General features: G+C 39.3%; 1 pseudogene; it reads left to right on the top strand.

The window, feature by feature from the left end:
- Positions 1–4,953: 4,953 nt before the first annotated feature.
- On the top strand, positions 4,954–5,024 carry LOC129403741 (U2 spliceosomal RNA; annotated as a pseudogene).
- The last annotated feature ends 9,717 nt before the right edge of the window (positions 5,025–14,741 follow it).

Genomic DNA, 14,741 nt, shown 5'->3' with positions numbered 1-14,741 from the left:
AGATTCTTCTCAGACCTTAGTCTCACAGGAGACAAAGAGATCAGAACAATACCTAAAAGGTCCAGGTAAATAGTCCCAAATCCTTTCTAGGAAATACAAAATATACTTGCTGTTAGTGTTATCTTAGCAGCACAGAGGAAAAACCTTAAACTAAGAAGACTGCTGAGTCTGAGCATCGTTATTATTCAGTATTTTTATTCTTGTAAATATTGAAGAATCTGGGAACCATGGGCAAACACAGAGGCTCACTGTCACTGCTACTACACCATTACATAATTGAATCTACAACAGCAATTTTTGAAATATTAAAAATTATTATTTTGCACCAGAGAGATAGTATGGTGACAGCAACATTGTCTTGTATATGACCAAGTCAGGTATTATACCCTGCACCACATATGATTCCCTGAGTCTGCCAGGAGTGATCTCTCAGCAAAAAGCTGCCAGGAGTAAACCCTACAAACAACCATATATATACCGAAACAAAACAAAACACAGTGTTGTATATAAAATTTGACATTTATCTGACTTTTTTTTTGTCTACAAAGAAAAGTACCATTTCCCAATGGGTAACATATGACCTTTTGTTCTCATAGCAATGGTCTCAGGGATTCCTCCTTAGAACCTTACAATCAATTCAATTAGTAGTAGTAAAGTAGGTCTGTGATCTGTGGAGTTAGGGATATTGTTTCTCATGTTAAAAATCCTGAGAAGTATTTGAAAGATACTACTGGGAGATATTACTAGGAGAGATATAAAGGTCCTCAATTTACATATAGCCAAAACCAGACATAAGAAAATCTTAAGCTCAGAACTAGACCAAGAGTAATTGTCACTGTCACTGTCATCCCATTGCTCATGGATTTGCTCAAGAGGGCACCAGTAACATCTCCATTTTGAGGATTGTTACTGTTTTTTGGCATATAAAATACACCACGGGTAGCTTGCCAGGCTCTACCGCATGGGCAAAATACTCTCGGTAGCTTGCGGGCTCTCTGAGAGAGGCGGAGGAATCGAACCCGAGTCAGACACATGAAAGACAAATTCCCTGCAACTGTGCTATTGCTTCAGCCCTAACCATGAATAAAACATAAAACTGAGTAAGTACAAAAAACAAAACAGCACAAAACAAAACCACGGTAAAAGTGAAACTGAGAAAATCATTGATAAACAGAAAAACTGAAATAGTTAAAAGTTCCAATGACACTAAGTCACATTTATGAAATATTTTAATTTTTACCACATAAATGCCCTCAATGTTTCACCACTTCCTTGTAGCGAGGAGGTGGCAATGGTACCAACTGGTGAAGTGTGAACCAACATACCACTGCACAGAAGAATCTGGAACCTGGCAAAATACCCATGGTGTTTTCAATATGGCAAAAACAGTAACAAAAATGAGCCTCAATGGCATAACTCTGGAAGAGCCCCCAATACAGCAGCGCTGAGAAGGATGAGCAAAGAGAGGCTGCTAAAATCTCAGGGCTGAACTAGGCTGCCGAAACAAAGAAAGACTAAAATGACTGTCTGTATTTTAACGCACATATGCTGGCATCAGAAGCATCCATCTAGGACTTGATAGGGCAGGTGCAGAATATCAAGTACGATGTCATTGAATTGACCAAGACGAGAAGGCATCAATCACATCACGCCATTTTTGACACTGGAGAAAAACTGTGCCTCGTAATATGCAACAGTAGAGGTGTCAGTGGTGTCGGTTTCCTCATCAACATGAACTTAGCCATGAGCATCAATTATTTCAAAGGCCTAACAACTCAAATCAGACACTGGCGTTTGAATAGATGTGGCTCATTGCCAGCAGTTTTTATCTTCATCTATTAATCAACATCAAAATGAAGAAGAAATTGAGAAGTTCTACATAGGGCTGAAGAAGTTCTATAAAGAAGACAACACATTCTACAAGGTCATTGTCGGTGATTTTAATGCCAAGATAGGACCGAGAAGATCACCCAATGAACTCCACATCGGGACACACAGCCTAGAATGGAATAAACAGGGAGAGAGAATGTCTGTGAGTTCATCATGTTCACCAACACCACCCGTGGAAACTCTTAGCTCCAGAAGGCCTAATCTAAATTTTGGATATGGGAGTCTTCCGGTGGACAGTTCCACAATTAAATTGAAGACATCACATTAAATCAACAGATTTGCCTGACTGATGTCCAAGTTGTCCCAAAATTCCAAATGGGATCAGACCACCATCTCCTTTGTGCGAAATTCTACTTCAGAGAGCCAGAAGAAAGGGCTGCAAAGTTTAAGAAGAGAACACCCAGAACAACCACCAACTGGGAACTCTTTGGCACTATTGCTGCAATTTGGGAAGATGCCATCTTTGACAACATCAACCAGGAATATGGTCAACTGGTTCAGCACCTCCATGATTGTGCGAGGAACGCCAAGAGAGAGAAAGCCACAAAAAGATACCCGTCTTCAGAAACTGTTGGGCTCATTCTCCAGTGTTGTTTGGTGCAACCCTCAGGCAATCAGAAGCTATCATGAGAGCTCGAAAGCTGTGCAGAGAAGTGATAAAGGAAGATCTCAAAGAGAGAAGAGCAGCAGTGTTGGCAGATGCATCAGAAGCCGGGAAAAGTTTCTCAATGCTCTGAGTGCATCTTTTCAACTCCACTGTTCTTCCTGCATGAACATACGCCAGAGACCTGGGCCATACATACAAAAACAGAATGAGAATACTATTCAGGTCTCCCAAAGAGGAATCAAAAGAGCTATGCTAGGAGTATCATGACTCACTCAAGTGAGAGAAGGGATCCGGAGTTCTGACCTCCATTGACGATCAAAACTCAGGGACGCTGTCATGTTTGCCAAGACATCAAAAATCAGATAGGTCGGGCATATACTGCAATTTGGAGAAAACCCCTGGACCAGACCTGTTACCAACTAGATTCTACAGAACATCAAAAGAATGCCTGGCCGTCCACCACCAGACTTATTCTTCAAGACCCTGAATAAAGGGTTTGTTGCTCTTTGTGTTCCTGGTGCGAGTACACACCACTGGGCTACAGTAGCATGGGTCAGGGAAAAATAGAGACATTACTGGCACCTGCTTGAGCAAATTGATGAGCAATGAGATGATACGTGATACAAGTGGTTGTTTCCAACACCACACACACTATCAGAGTGTTAGAGATCCTCTGATTATTAAAGTAAACTTAATCCCCCTGTCCATGTCCTAAATTAACTCAGTCCTTTAATATAATTTAAAGGATCTGTTATTATTGTCAAGTTGCTATTTGCATATTAAATTCTTTATATTCTACCTATGAGAGAGATAATTCAGTGTTTGTCCTTGAGGTGTATGGAACTATAATTTGACACATATATAAAACTATTGAAAATAGAATATAAAGCTGAAAACACTCTAAAGAGACTCCCCCACATCCCCAAAAACAAAACAACCGGTGTTGGTGTGGATGTGGGGAGAAAGGGACTCTCCTTCACTGCTGGTGGGAATGCCGACTCGTTCAGCCCTTTTGGAAAACAATACAGACGATTCTCAAAAAATTAGAAATTGAGCTTCCATTTGACCCAGCAATACCACTCCTGGGAATATATCCTGGAGAGGCAAAAAGGTATAGTAGAAATGGCATCTGCATTTCTATGTTCATTGCAGCACTGTTTATAATAGCCACAATCTAGAATAAAACAGAGTGCCCCAAAACAGATGACTGGCTAAAGAAACTCTGGTACATCTACACAATGGAATACTATGTAGCTGTCAGAAAACATGAAGTCTTGAAATTTGCATATAATTGGATCAACATGGAAAGTATCATGCTGAGTGAAATGAGCCAGAAAGAGACAGACATAGAAAGATTGCACTCACATGTGGAATATAATATAGCTGAGAAGTACAAGTTTGCAATGATGCTATTTCTGGCAGATATTTCTCTGGACTTAGTTACTAAAATACAGAAATCCAAAACCGTACGGCCGCTAGTGCTGCCACTCGACCTCATATCTCTTAATTCTCAGCAATGGAAAACAAATTATCAATTGCTTCCTTTTCAGCAGGTCCGACTTTAAGGGGGAGAAACTCCAAACAATAATAGTGAGTTTTTTGTTGAAATATTGAATGTAATCAAAGTAAAGAGAAAGTAAAGTGAAATTTATCAGTTACACAGGCGGGGTGGGGGGCTGGGGATGTGTGGGGGGGCAGGGTGGAGCTATACTGTGATTCTTGGTGGTGGAATATGTGCACTGGTGAAGGGATGGGTGTTCAAGCATTGTTTAACTGAGACTTAAACCTGAAACCTTTGTAACTTTCCACACGGTGATTCAATAAAAGAAAAAAGAAAAAATTTAATGAAATACATTTGTATATGAAATGCTATTTTATATTTGTTACAATTATATTTCTTTAATATTTTAAAACTCTAACTAAACTGCATTCTTGGGGACAAAAATATGCCACTAACATCTACAATTTTTTTACCCATTCTTGGTTTTATTAGCAAAACAAGCACTATTTACTGAGGGGAATTTATAAATCAATCACGAAACTCTTTCTTAAAGAAACATGATGCACTTTTGAAATGCTTTTCAACATACTAGTAGAAGAAGCCACTACCAATCAATTAGCATTAGCTTGTGGATTGAAACCATACTAGTCATTCATAATCTAATATGTTAGACCTAAATTGTTAATAATTTTTGTTAAATGATCTCAGGTCTGAACTCAGACCATTAAAACCTAGCTCTAAATTGATGTTAGCAGTGTTAGGCAAAGGAATTATATTTTATTATATTCCTGCTCTGCCGTATGGTGTTTTAATTCCTTTCATTTGATGCATTTAACAAAGCTGTGAGATTAAAGTATATTCATTTGAGCAAAAATTACATATGTTATCACCAGAATACAGAGTACAGTGGATAGTGAACTTGCCTTTTACAAGTTGACTCAAGTTCGATCACTAAATTGCTTCTCGGCCTTTTGGCTAAGATCAAGTGTAGTACTAAATATATATAGGTTCTATATTGCAACTTTAAAAAAAATAGTATAAGATTTGGAGACCAAGACTTATGTCACATTCTAGATTCACTAAATTAAAATTATATGCTTTTGAAAGCATTAACATTTTTGTTTTGCTTTTGGGTCACACACAGTGGTGTTCATGTTTTACTTCTGGCTCTATGCTCAGGAGTCATTCTTGATGGGGCAGGAGTCTATAGAGGATGCCATGATCGATACTTGAGTCAACTTGACTATGATTAATGTATGGTACTTTCTTGATCAACTATGATCCTAGAAAGCCAAATAATAGTTCCTTGACTTTTCCTTTAAATCATATTTATATATGTTTATAGACTCTCATTCTATTCTTATTCTTCTCATTATAATTAATTAGTAAATTTCTTCATTTGGTTTCTGATTCATATCCAGTAGTACGCAAGGGATACACCTGACTCAGTGAGCATGGTCCATGCTAAGTGCTTAGGGGACCATGTGTAGTTTCAAGATTTGAACCAGGATCTCAGCAGCAATGGCATTGTAGACAAGCACTTATGCATTTCACACTTTAAGCCTTTTGATATATTCAACTACTTTTTCCTTCAGTCTTAATAAATGGATTAGTTTGTTATGGAATTATTCATTAGGACATCTTTTTTTATTTTTAAATCAGAATTTTGGCCATAAGTTTTGCTGTTCAGAAGTTTTCTGGAAAAGAGAAAATTGGGATAGGTTCTTATATCTTTGCTCCAACTCTAAAAAACTAAGAGGAAACAGCAAATTGTTGGTTTTGTAGGTATCTTTGTGGATGTGTGTTGATGTTGCAGACAGAGTACAATACTACAGTAAATCATGATTGAGGGATAGGTTACAAAAAGGGTAGTGCATGCTTTCCTCAGCAAATAATATCTTGCTTCACTCATACTGTATTTCACTCTAAGTGGAACTGTCAACCTAGCATCAGCTAGAAAAAGCTTTCATTGGAAGCTCTGTGAGAAGAAAGACTTGGGAAGTTCTTATGGACCTATTCATGTTACCTCACACAAAACTGTACATTGAAGTCCTAATATTTAAAATGATATATTTGGATATAGCATCTTAAGAAAGAGACAGTATGAAATTCTAAAATCCTTATTTATTCTTATAAAAGGAAAAATTGGTACCTGACATGCATATGTGCACACAAAAAAGAAGATATATATGAGAATACAGTGTAGTAAGGATCTGATAATCAGAGATCAACCCTTCCATATTTTTATCTTGTAATTCTAGTTTCTTGAACTGTGAGAAAATATTTGCCATTTATAAATTACCCCTCTGTATTTTTGTTATGGAAACCATAGCGGACTAATATGGAATTAAACCCAGGAAGAAGGACATATGGGAGATATTTGTGAATGAATACACCTGTTAAATTTATTGTTGTTTTAAATGAACTGTGATCAAAACATTAAAAGTATATCAATCAACAAGAATGCCTAAAATAAAACAGATGCAAACCACCAAAGTTTGGCAAAAATTTGGGGTAATTGAAATTCTCATATGGCTGCTAAATTTTTATTAGTGCCAACCTGAAAAACGGTCAGTATTTATTGGAGCTGAATAAATGTGTATGCTCAGATTCAGAAATACATACTTGGTTATATTCCAAAAAATACTGTATATTCACCGAAGATATATAAGAATTTTCATAGCATCTTTATTCATAATATCTAAAACTAGAAAAATATGAACCAATGCCAATTAGTATGAGGAAATAATAATAATATATTCACTTTTATCACTTGTCATTCCATTGATCTTCGATTTGCTCGAGCAGGTGCCAGTTATGTCTCCATTCCTTCCTATTGCATGCTAGCGTAGCCCAATGATATCTGCTTGCTCTAGGAACAGGAAGAGCCTCAAAACATTCATTCAGGGTCCTGATGAAGAAATCTGACCATCGCATAGGTGGGCAGCCATGTGGTCTTTTGACATCCTGTGGAATCCACTTGGTAACAGCTCTAGTCCAGTGGTCATTTCTGAATTGCATTACGTGTCTGGCCCATCTGATTTTTGATGCCTTCGCAAATGAGACAGCGTCCCTGATTCTCAATCATCAACAGAGGTCGAACTCTGGATTCCTTCTCTCACTTGAGTAAAATGTGATACTCCAAGCATAGCTCTTTTGATTCTTCTTTGGGATACCAGAACAGCGTTCTCATCCTGTTTGCATAGGGCCCAGGTCTCTGAAGCATATGTCAGTGCAGGAAGAATGGTGGAGTCAAAAAGATGTGCCCGGAGTTGGAGGTACTTCATCCTCTTAACCACTTCTTCAAAGCTCTTGAAGGCATTCCACGCTGCTCTCTTCCTCCTGCGCAGTTCTGTCGCCAAGTCGTTCCTCATGTTGCATTCTCAACTTAGGTACACAATGTTGCATTCTCGACTTAGGTACACACAGCTGCTACATTCAGAGATGTTTGTTCCATTGAAAGCAAATGGAGCGCCAGGGACTAGTTCTTTTTTCATGAGCATTGTCTTGTTGAGGTTCAGCTGCGGTGGGACCTTTCCACACTTGCGGTCGAAGTCAGCCAGAATTTGTTCTGCTTGGCTAATGGTTGGCGTTATGAGAACGATGTCATCGACAAAGCAAAGGTGGTGTAGTTGCCAACCATCTATCTTCACTCCCATTCCTTCCCATTCCAGTCATAGCATGATGTTCACACGGGTGGCACTGAAGAGTTTCGGTGAAATGGTATCACCCTGCCGAACCCCTTTCTTTATGTCAATGATCACTTCCTTGTAGAATGGTGAGATCTTGGTGGTGAATTCATAATATAGCTCCTGAAGGATCTTGATGTACTGAGTTTGAATTCCCTGTTTAGCTAGGGCTTCAATGACTGCTTCAGTCTCAACAGAATAGAAGGCCTTCTTTAAATTGATGAACTTTAGACAAAGCGACATCTTGAATTCTCACAAAACTTCAATGAGCTTGGTTACTGTGTGAATTTAGTTGATGGTACTGAATCCTTTTCGGAACCCAGCTTGCTCGCATGGTTCACCTTCATCTAGTGTTCTGCCTATTCTATTCAGGATGATTCGAGTGAACAACTTGTAGACAATGAACAATAGGTAGATTGGGCGATAGTTGCTGATGTCGTGGATATCTCCCTTGTAAAACAGGGCGGTCCTGCTGGATTTCCATTGGGATGGTACCTTGTATTCGGACAGGTAGCATGTGAAGAGCTAAGCCAGTGTATTGGTGAGTACTGGCGGCAGATTCTTCAGGTGTTTGGGTCTGACTTTGACTGGACCGGGTGCTGTATGCATCTTTACCAATGAAATGGCATGACAGATTTCGGAAGGGAGGACATTGGGAATGACATATTCATCCTGCAGAATTTGGTATGTTGTCAGGTAGACTTGGATGTCGAAGATATCTGCATACAAGTGGTGAATAATCCTCTCCATTCCCTTTCTGGAAGATGTGACAGATACATCAGAATGTCGGTGGGCAGTCATCTTGGTTTTGTATTTGGTGAAGGACAGGCTAGCATTGCTAATACTTTTCTCAGCTTCTGATGTATCTGCCAACACTGCTGCTCTTCTCTCTTTGAGGTCTTTCTTTATCACTTCTCTGCACAGCTTTGTGAGCTTGGACTTTAGCTTTTGGTTCCCTGAGGCTCGTGCCAAACCATGTTGGTGAATGAGCTCAAGAATTTCCAAAGACAACCGTCTGTTTGTGGCTTTCTCATTCTCGGCATTCTTTACGGAGTCATGGAAGTGCTGAACAAGTTGATCGTTTCCCTCGTCAATGTTGTCAAGGACGGTATCTTCCCACGTTGCCGCAATACTGCCAAAGAGCTCCTAGTTGGTGGTCATTCTAGGAGTTCTTTTCTTAAACTTAAACTTGCAGACCTTTCTCCCCACTCTGTGAAATAGAATTTTGCATGAAGGAGACAGTGGTTCGATCCTGTTGGAATTTTGGGACAACAGCAATATCGGTCAGGCAAAACTTTCAATTAAAAATGATGTGGTCAATTTCATTGTGGAATTGTCCACTGGGAGACTCTCATGTCCAACGTTTAGATCCGGCCTTGTGGAACTGTGAGTTTCCATGGATATATAGTCTTTGTTGACATGATGAACTCAGAAAGTCTCTCATCCTGTTCGTTCCATTCTAGGCCATGAGACCCAATATGGAGTTTTTTGGGCGACCTTCTTGGTCCTATCTTGGCATTAAAATCACCAACAATGATCTTGTAGAAGGTGTGGTCTTCTTTATAGAACTTCTATAGCTCCATGTAGAACTTCTCAATTTCTTCTTCATCGTAGTTGGTTGTTGGTGTGTAGGTGACAAAGATACAAACTGCTGGCAGTGAGCCACATCTATTCAAGCACAATCGACTGATTTGTGTTGTTAGGCGTTCAAATGAATCAATGGCTAAGTTCGTGTTGATAATAACACTGACGCTCCCGATGCCTCTATTTTTGCATGTTCCGAGGAACAGTTCTTCTCCAGTGTCTAAAATGCTGTGATGTGATTGATGCCTTCTCGTTTCAGTCAGATCAATGATGTAGTACTTGCTCTTCTTCGCTTGCACCATCAGGTCCTCGATGGATGCTTCTGGTTCCAGCATATATGCTTTGAAAGTACAAATAGTCACTTTAGTCTTTCTTTGTTTTGGCAGTCTGGTTCGTCCCTGAGATTTTATCAGCCTTTCTTGCTCATCCTTCTTAACGCTGACATATTGGGGGTTCTTTCAGTGTCAAGCAAATGAGGCCCGTTGTTGTTACTATTTTTGGCATATCGAATACACCACTGGTAGCTTGCCAGGCTCTGCCATGCAGACAGGATACTCTCCGTAGCTTGCCAGGCTCTCTGAGAGGGATAGTAACATATTAGATTTAAAAGTTAAGAGTATTTTTGTGAATGAGTTATAGAAAAATAAGGCTGTAAAATGAGTTTTACAAATATACTATTGGACCAAGAAAGTTGAGCACAAAAAAGCACATACTCTATTATCATATTCACATGCAAAAATCAGGCAAAACTATTTTAAGTATATAATAACTAATTTATTATTAGAAGTTAGGAAATATATGGATAAAGTTGTTACTGGATGGGTGTTGGAATATTTCCCCTTTTCCAGCTGCCTTCTGGAGTTTTGTCACAGAAACCTTTTGTCACAGAAACCTAGCTGATCTTTGACCCGCAGATCTAAGGTGCTAGCCTAGTCTTTGGGATGTAAATTTCAGGTGCTGTCTAGTTTGTAATTGACATGTAGATTTCTTGCTGCAGCCCAGCCTGGTCTTTGGGATGTAAATCCGAGTGCTTTCAGCCCAAATAAGGCTTCGGTTTTGGTTTTGTATCTTGTTTCCGGGGCCAGATCCACAGAGAGAGATGGGGGAGAGACAAGGGGAGGAGAGAGAGAAGCCAGAGAGAGCAGTTGAGCAGTAGATCCAGAGAGAGGCTGAAGCTGGGAGTGCGGGAGATGAGAAAGCTTGCAGATTGAATAAACGGTAACTAATCAGCAACCAGCTTGGTCCTCGTTCTTCCTTCGCCTGTCCTTGACCACCGGCTGTCCCGATCCAGTCCACACACTGCGGTTCCAGAGCACCGAACGCGGGTGGTGAGACAGAGCCGCCCGGAGAGCCCGCGAGTGCACTCGCCCTTCGGTGCTCTTTAGTATTTTACAGATGGGAATTATGAAATTTGAATTGTAACAACTTTGAGTTTCATGTTAAGAAATTGTTAAATGAGTGTAAGGTAGAGCCAGAGATGGAGGTATGGGGATTAAGTTGCTTGTCTTGCATGCGGCCTACCCTGGTTTGCTCACAGGTACGACATAAGCAACCTAAGCACCTCTAGTAGCTATCCCTAGGCACAGAGTGAGAAGTCCAGAGCATCTCTATGTATACTCCTCAAACCAACTAAACAAATGTGTATAGCAAAAAGAAAATCATCAGATGCTGCACTATATATAAGTAAATCTTCTCTTGGTAGATTACATTTGTTTTAAAGTGTTAGTTTAACCCAAACCCAAAATGTCTACAGAAAGGGTGAAAAGATCATTGATAAGTAAACATACTTGTATTGCTTATGAGGAATGGATAAGCCCTGTTGTGAAAATAGACATCAGGAATCAAGAAATGTAGTTTGTTAATATGCTAAAGAAGCTTGCAAAGGACGCTAGTCACCTAGTCAAAAGATACACCAAACCTGATTGAAAAAAGATTTCCATGTCAACAACAATAAGATATTTTGTAATGGGATTTATTGGCTTTTTTTGTGGTTAAATTGATCCACATCCCACTGAATATCTTTTCAGAGGAATGTCTTTCATCTTGGGAATTTGAGAAGATATGAGACTTGAGAAATTCATGGAGTTTCAAGATGTTCTTCTTTTTGTGCGTGTTTTTCCTTATTATCTTCCAAGTTGTTTTCTACCTATAAATTAAAATCATTTTAAAATAATAAATAAAAGTGGATAGATAATAACTGCAAAAACTAATAGACAAAAGTAAGGATAAATATGTGTGTTGTCAATTAAGGGTAATCACTAGGTTAATATGAATCAAGCATCCCTTAAAAATAAAAACTTTTCATCCCTTATAAATTTTAGATTAAAACAAGTAAACACAAGTTCTTTATATATTGGCTTTGTACTCTCTGTTTATTCTTGTTAATTAAAATATTCTCCAATAGTTTCAAATAAATGTAATTGAATCCTTAAAATTTTTTAATACTTTTATTATGTTTAATTGAAATAATTCAAAACATTCCTTATTTTATTTTTGAGTTGGGGGCCACACCTGCAGCTCAGTATCCACTCCTAGCTTATGCTTGGGGGGAAGTCATTTGCTGTGATAGATTTTTTGTGGGTAATATTTTTTTTCAATATGTCTTCTCTATGTTCTTCAATTACAATAAATCTACCAATGGTCCTTGAAATAATTGTCTTTCATTTGCTATCTGTGATTAAATATGGTAATAATCCAGAATTATTTTTTAATTATTTTGCCACCTTAAGATGGTGATGTGAGTCTCCTGACCCACACCTGGCTGTCTTCATCGGGGCCCCTCGGACGGGGACGGGCTGAGTTTCCCTCCCTGCCCTGAGTAGAGCCCCGGCAGCCAAAGACCTCTGGAACCCAGCCACAGCCATGCTCAAGGCCCCTCTCCACATGCTTGGATGAGCCTCATGCGTGAAGGAACCAGCAGAGAAACCCAGGTGTGCGGGACCCGGGGCTGAAATCTCCAAGCCTGCTCAGATTGGGACTGGGCCTACTCCACCCAGAACCCCATTTTCCAGTAGCTAGCCAGCCACACCCATAAACTGCCCCTGGAGCCATGTAATCTCATCAATGGCCAAGATCCAGAGACTATAAAACCAAGCTCCCAGAAGAGAGCGATGCAGAGTCCCCTGCCCCTGAGCCTCGCTGTCTTCACTGGGGCCTCTTGGAGGGGGCCGGTTGAATTTCCATCCCCACCCCAAGCAGAGCCCCAGCAGCCGAAGGTCTTCAGATCCCAGCAACAGCCATGCTCAAGGCCACACTCCACATGCTCAGAGGAGCCTCAGGCATGAAGGAACCTGCAGAAAACCCAGGTGTGTGGGATCCGGGGCTGAGATCTCCAAGCCTACTCGGATTGGGACTGGTAGTCCTTACCTCTTCTTTTCTAGTTCTCCTTCTCAGAGAAACTGGCAAACTACGGAGAGAATCCTGACCACATGGCAGAGCCTGGCAAGCTCCCCATGGCATATATGATATGCCAAAAACAATAACAAATGATGGGTCTCATTCCCCTGAGCCTGAAAGAGTCTCCAATGTGGCACCATTGGGAAGGACAAGTGAAGAGAAGCTGCTAAAATCTTTGGGCTATAACAAATGAAGATGTTACTGGCAACCACTTGAGCAAATCGATGAACAATGGGATGACAGTGATACAATGATGCAGTGATTTTGCCACCATGCAGACATCCGGACTCCACTGCCTCATAAATAAACTCCAGAAAGATGCTAAGTTGCTGAAAATTTCAGGTATACTTGGGGTTTTATTTGGCTGAAATTTCTGGGCCTTCTCAGAGTGGGGTGAATGACCTCCTCGAACCCTCCCATATTTAGGGAAGCCCTTGCAGTCACACCCACATTTCATCACCTTGGCCATGTAAACTCACTGCCTCATTAAATATTCTGGAGTTTCTGGACATCTCTAAACTCTACAATACTAATATCCCTGTAGGAGCACAAGGTTGGATGGAAATTTAATATAGAAGCCAAGTAATAGTCATGAACAAATAATTAATACAGAGGGCTCAAGTACAAACAAAAGTTCAGTAAGCACTCAGAAAAGGACTTAATGTCCTAAGGGTGAGTTATAACAATTTTCACAAATTTTCTTTACTGTAGTTGTTTTGATAATTCCATTATTCATTTTTGGTAACAAACAATATAAAATCATTTTGGAACTTCTACAGAGACAGGCTGGTAGGGTGGTTTGGAAAATGGAGACAATGTGGAGGGAAGGTCACAGTAGTGGTTGGATTATGGTTGGACTATCAATTGCCTTTAAAAAATACATCATGAGCAACTGCAAATGACAGTGTTTAAATACGGTTGGAAAAAGTGATTATTTTAATTTTTAGTTCTAGAAATTTTATTTCAGAATTTTCATTATTTTGTGAAAATTCCTATTTGTTTATTCATTATACTTATAGTTTTTGGACTAGAGTGATAGCACAGCGGGTAGGGTGTTGCCTTGCACACAGCCGACCCAGGTTTGATTCCTCTGTCTCTCTTGGAGAGCCCGGCAAGTGACTGAGAGTATCCCTGTCCACACAGCAGATCCTGGCAAGCTATCCGTGGCATATTTGATATGCCCAAAACAGTAACAAGTCTCACAATGGAGATGTTACTGGTGCCCGCTTGAGCAAATCGATGAACAACGTGATGACAGAGCTATAGTGCTTATATTTATATATAATTTAAATGGTATTTTAATATTTTATTACATTTTGTTTCCAGGCATGCTTATTGAGACAGCATATTTGAGATTTTTTTGAGACAGCATATCTTTTTCTCTCTACCAATTTCCCCAGGTTCCCTCCCATTCCTTAGCCTGACACCTTAGAAAGCATACAACAAATTTATTTCATATTACTTGGTCCAGTAACATTTAAAGAAATGACAAATAGAATTATCAGAAAATAAGTCAATATAGATCTATTTGTGATGGTTAATTGCTTTGTTTTTAACCTATCTAATCTGCTAGAGGACAACCATATGCAACATCAGTACAAACCCATTTCATTTTGTTAATAGTAGTTTTTATTCCTATATATAAGAATTAGCATCACTCCCATCTCATTTTCTCAAGAAAATTGATGCATTTTCTTTCCACAGAGTCTTGTATTTGCGGCAAATGGAAACTCTAAGTACTTTCTATCATTTCAGATGTTCTGTAATATGCTATATATATAGTTCCTAGAAAAATATTTGACACTTAGCCATCTTTCAGTAAACTGCAGAAATGAGCCTATGGATAAATATGCAGTTACTTTTCAGGAAACAAGTTCATAAATATCTTTGATTCTAGGGTGGAATTTATGTTCTGTGTAGAATTATAAGGTTCTTAGAAGAGAAGAACCGTGATATCCAGATAAGTTTTTGAATGATTTATTAGACAAATAAAAATGCAAAGTTTATAGGAAGATGTCTATATACTATACCTTTTATGTATAGTAAACTCATATTAGTATCAACAATTCAGGAA

The sequence above is a fragment of the Sorex araneus genome, chromosome 3 (assembly GCF_027595985.1).
Source record: "Sorex araneus isolate mSorAra2 chromosome 3, mSorAra2.pri, whole genome shotgun sequence".
NCBI classification, from domain to species: Eukaryota; Metazoa; Chordata; class Mammalia; order Eulipotyphla; family Soricidae; genus Sorex; species Sorex araneus.
This window is presented reverse-complemented; position numbering and strand designations above follow the sequence as displayed.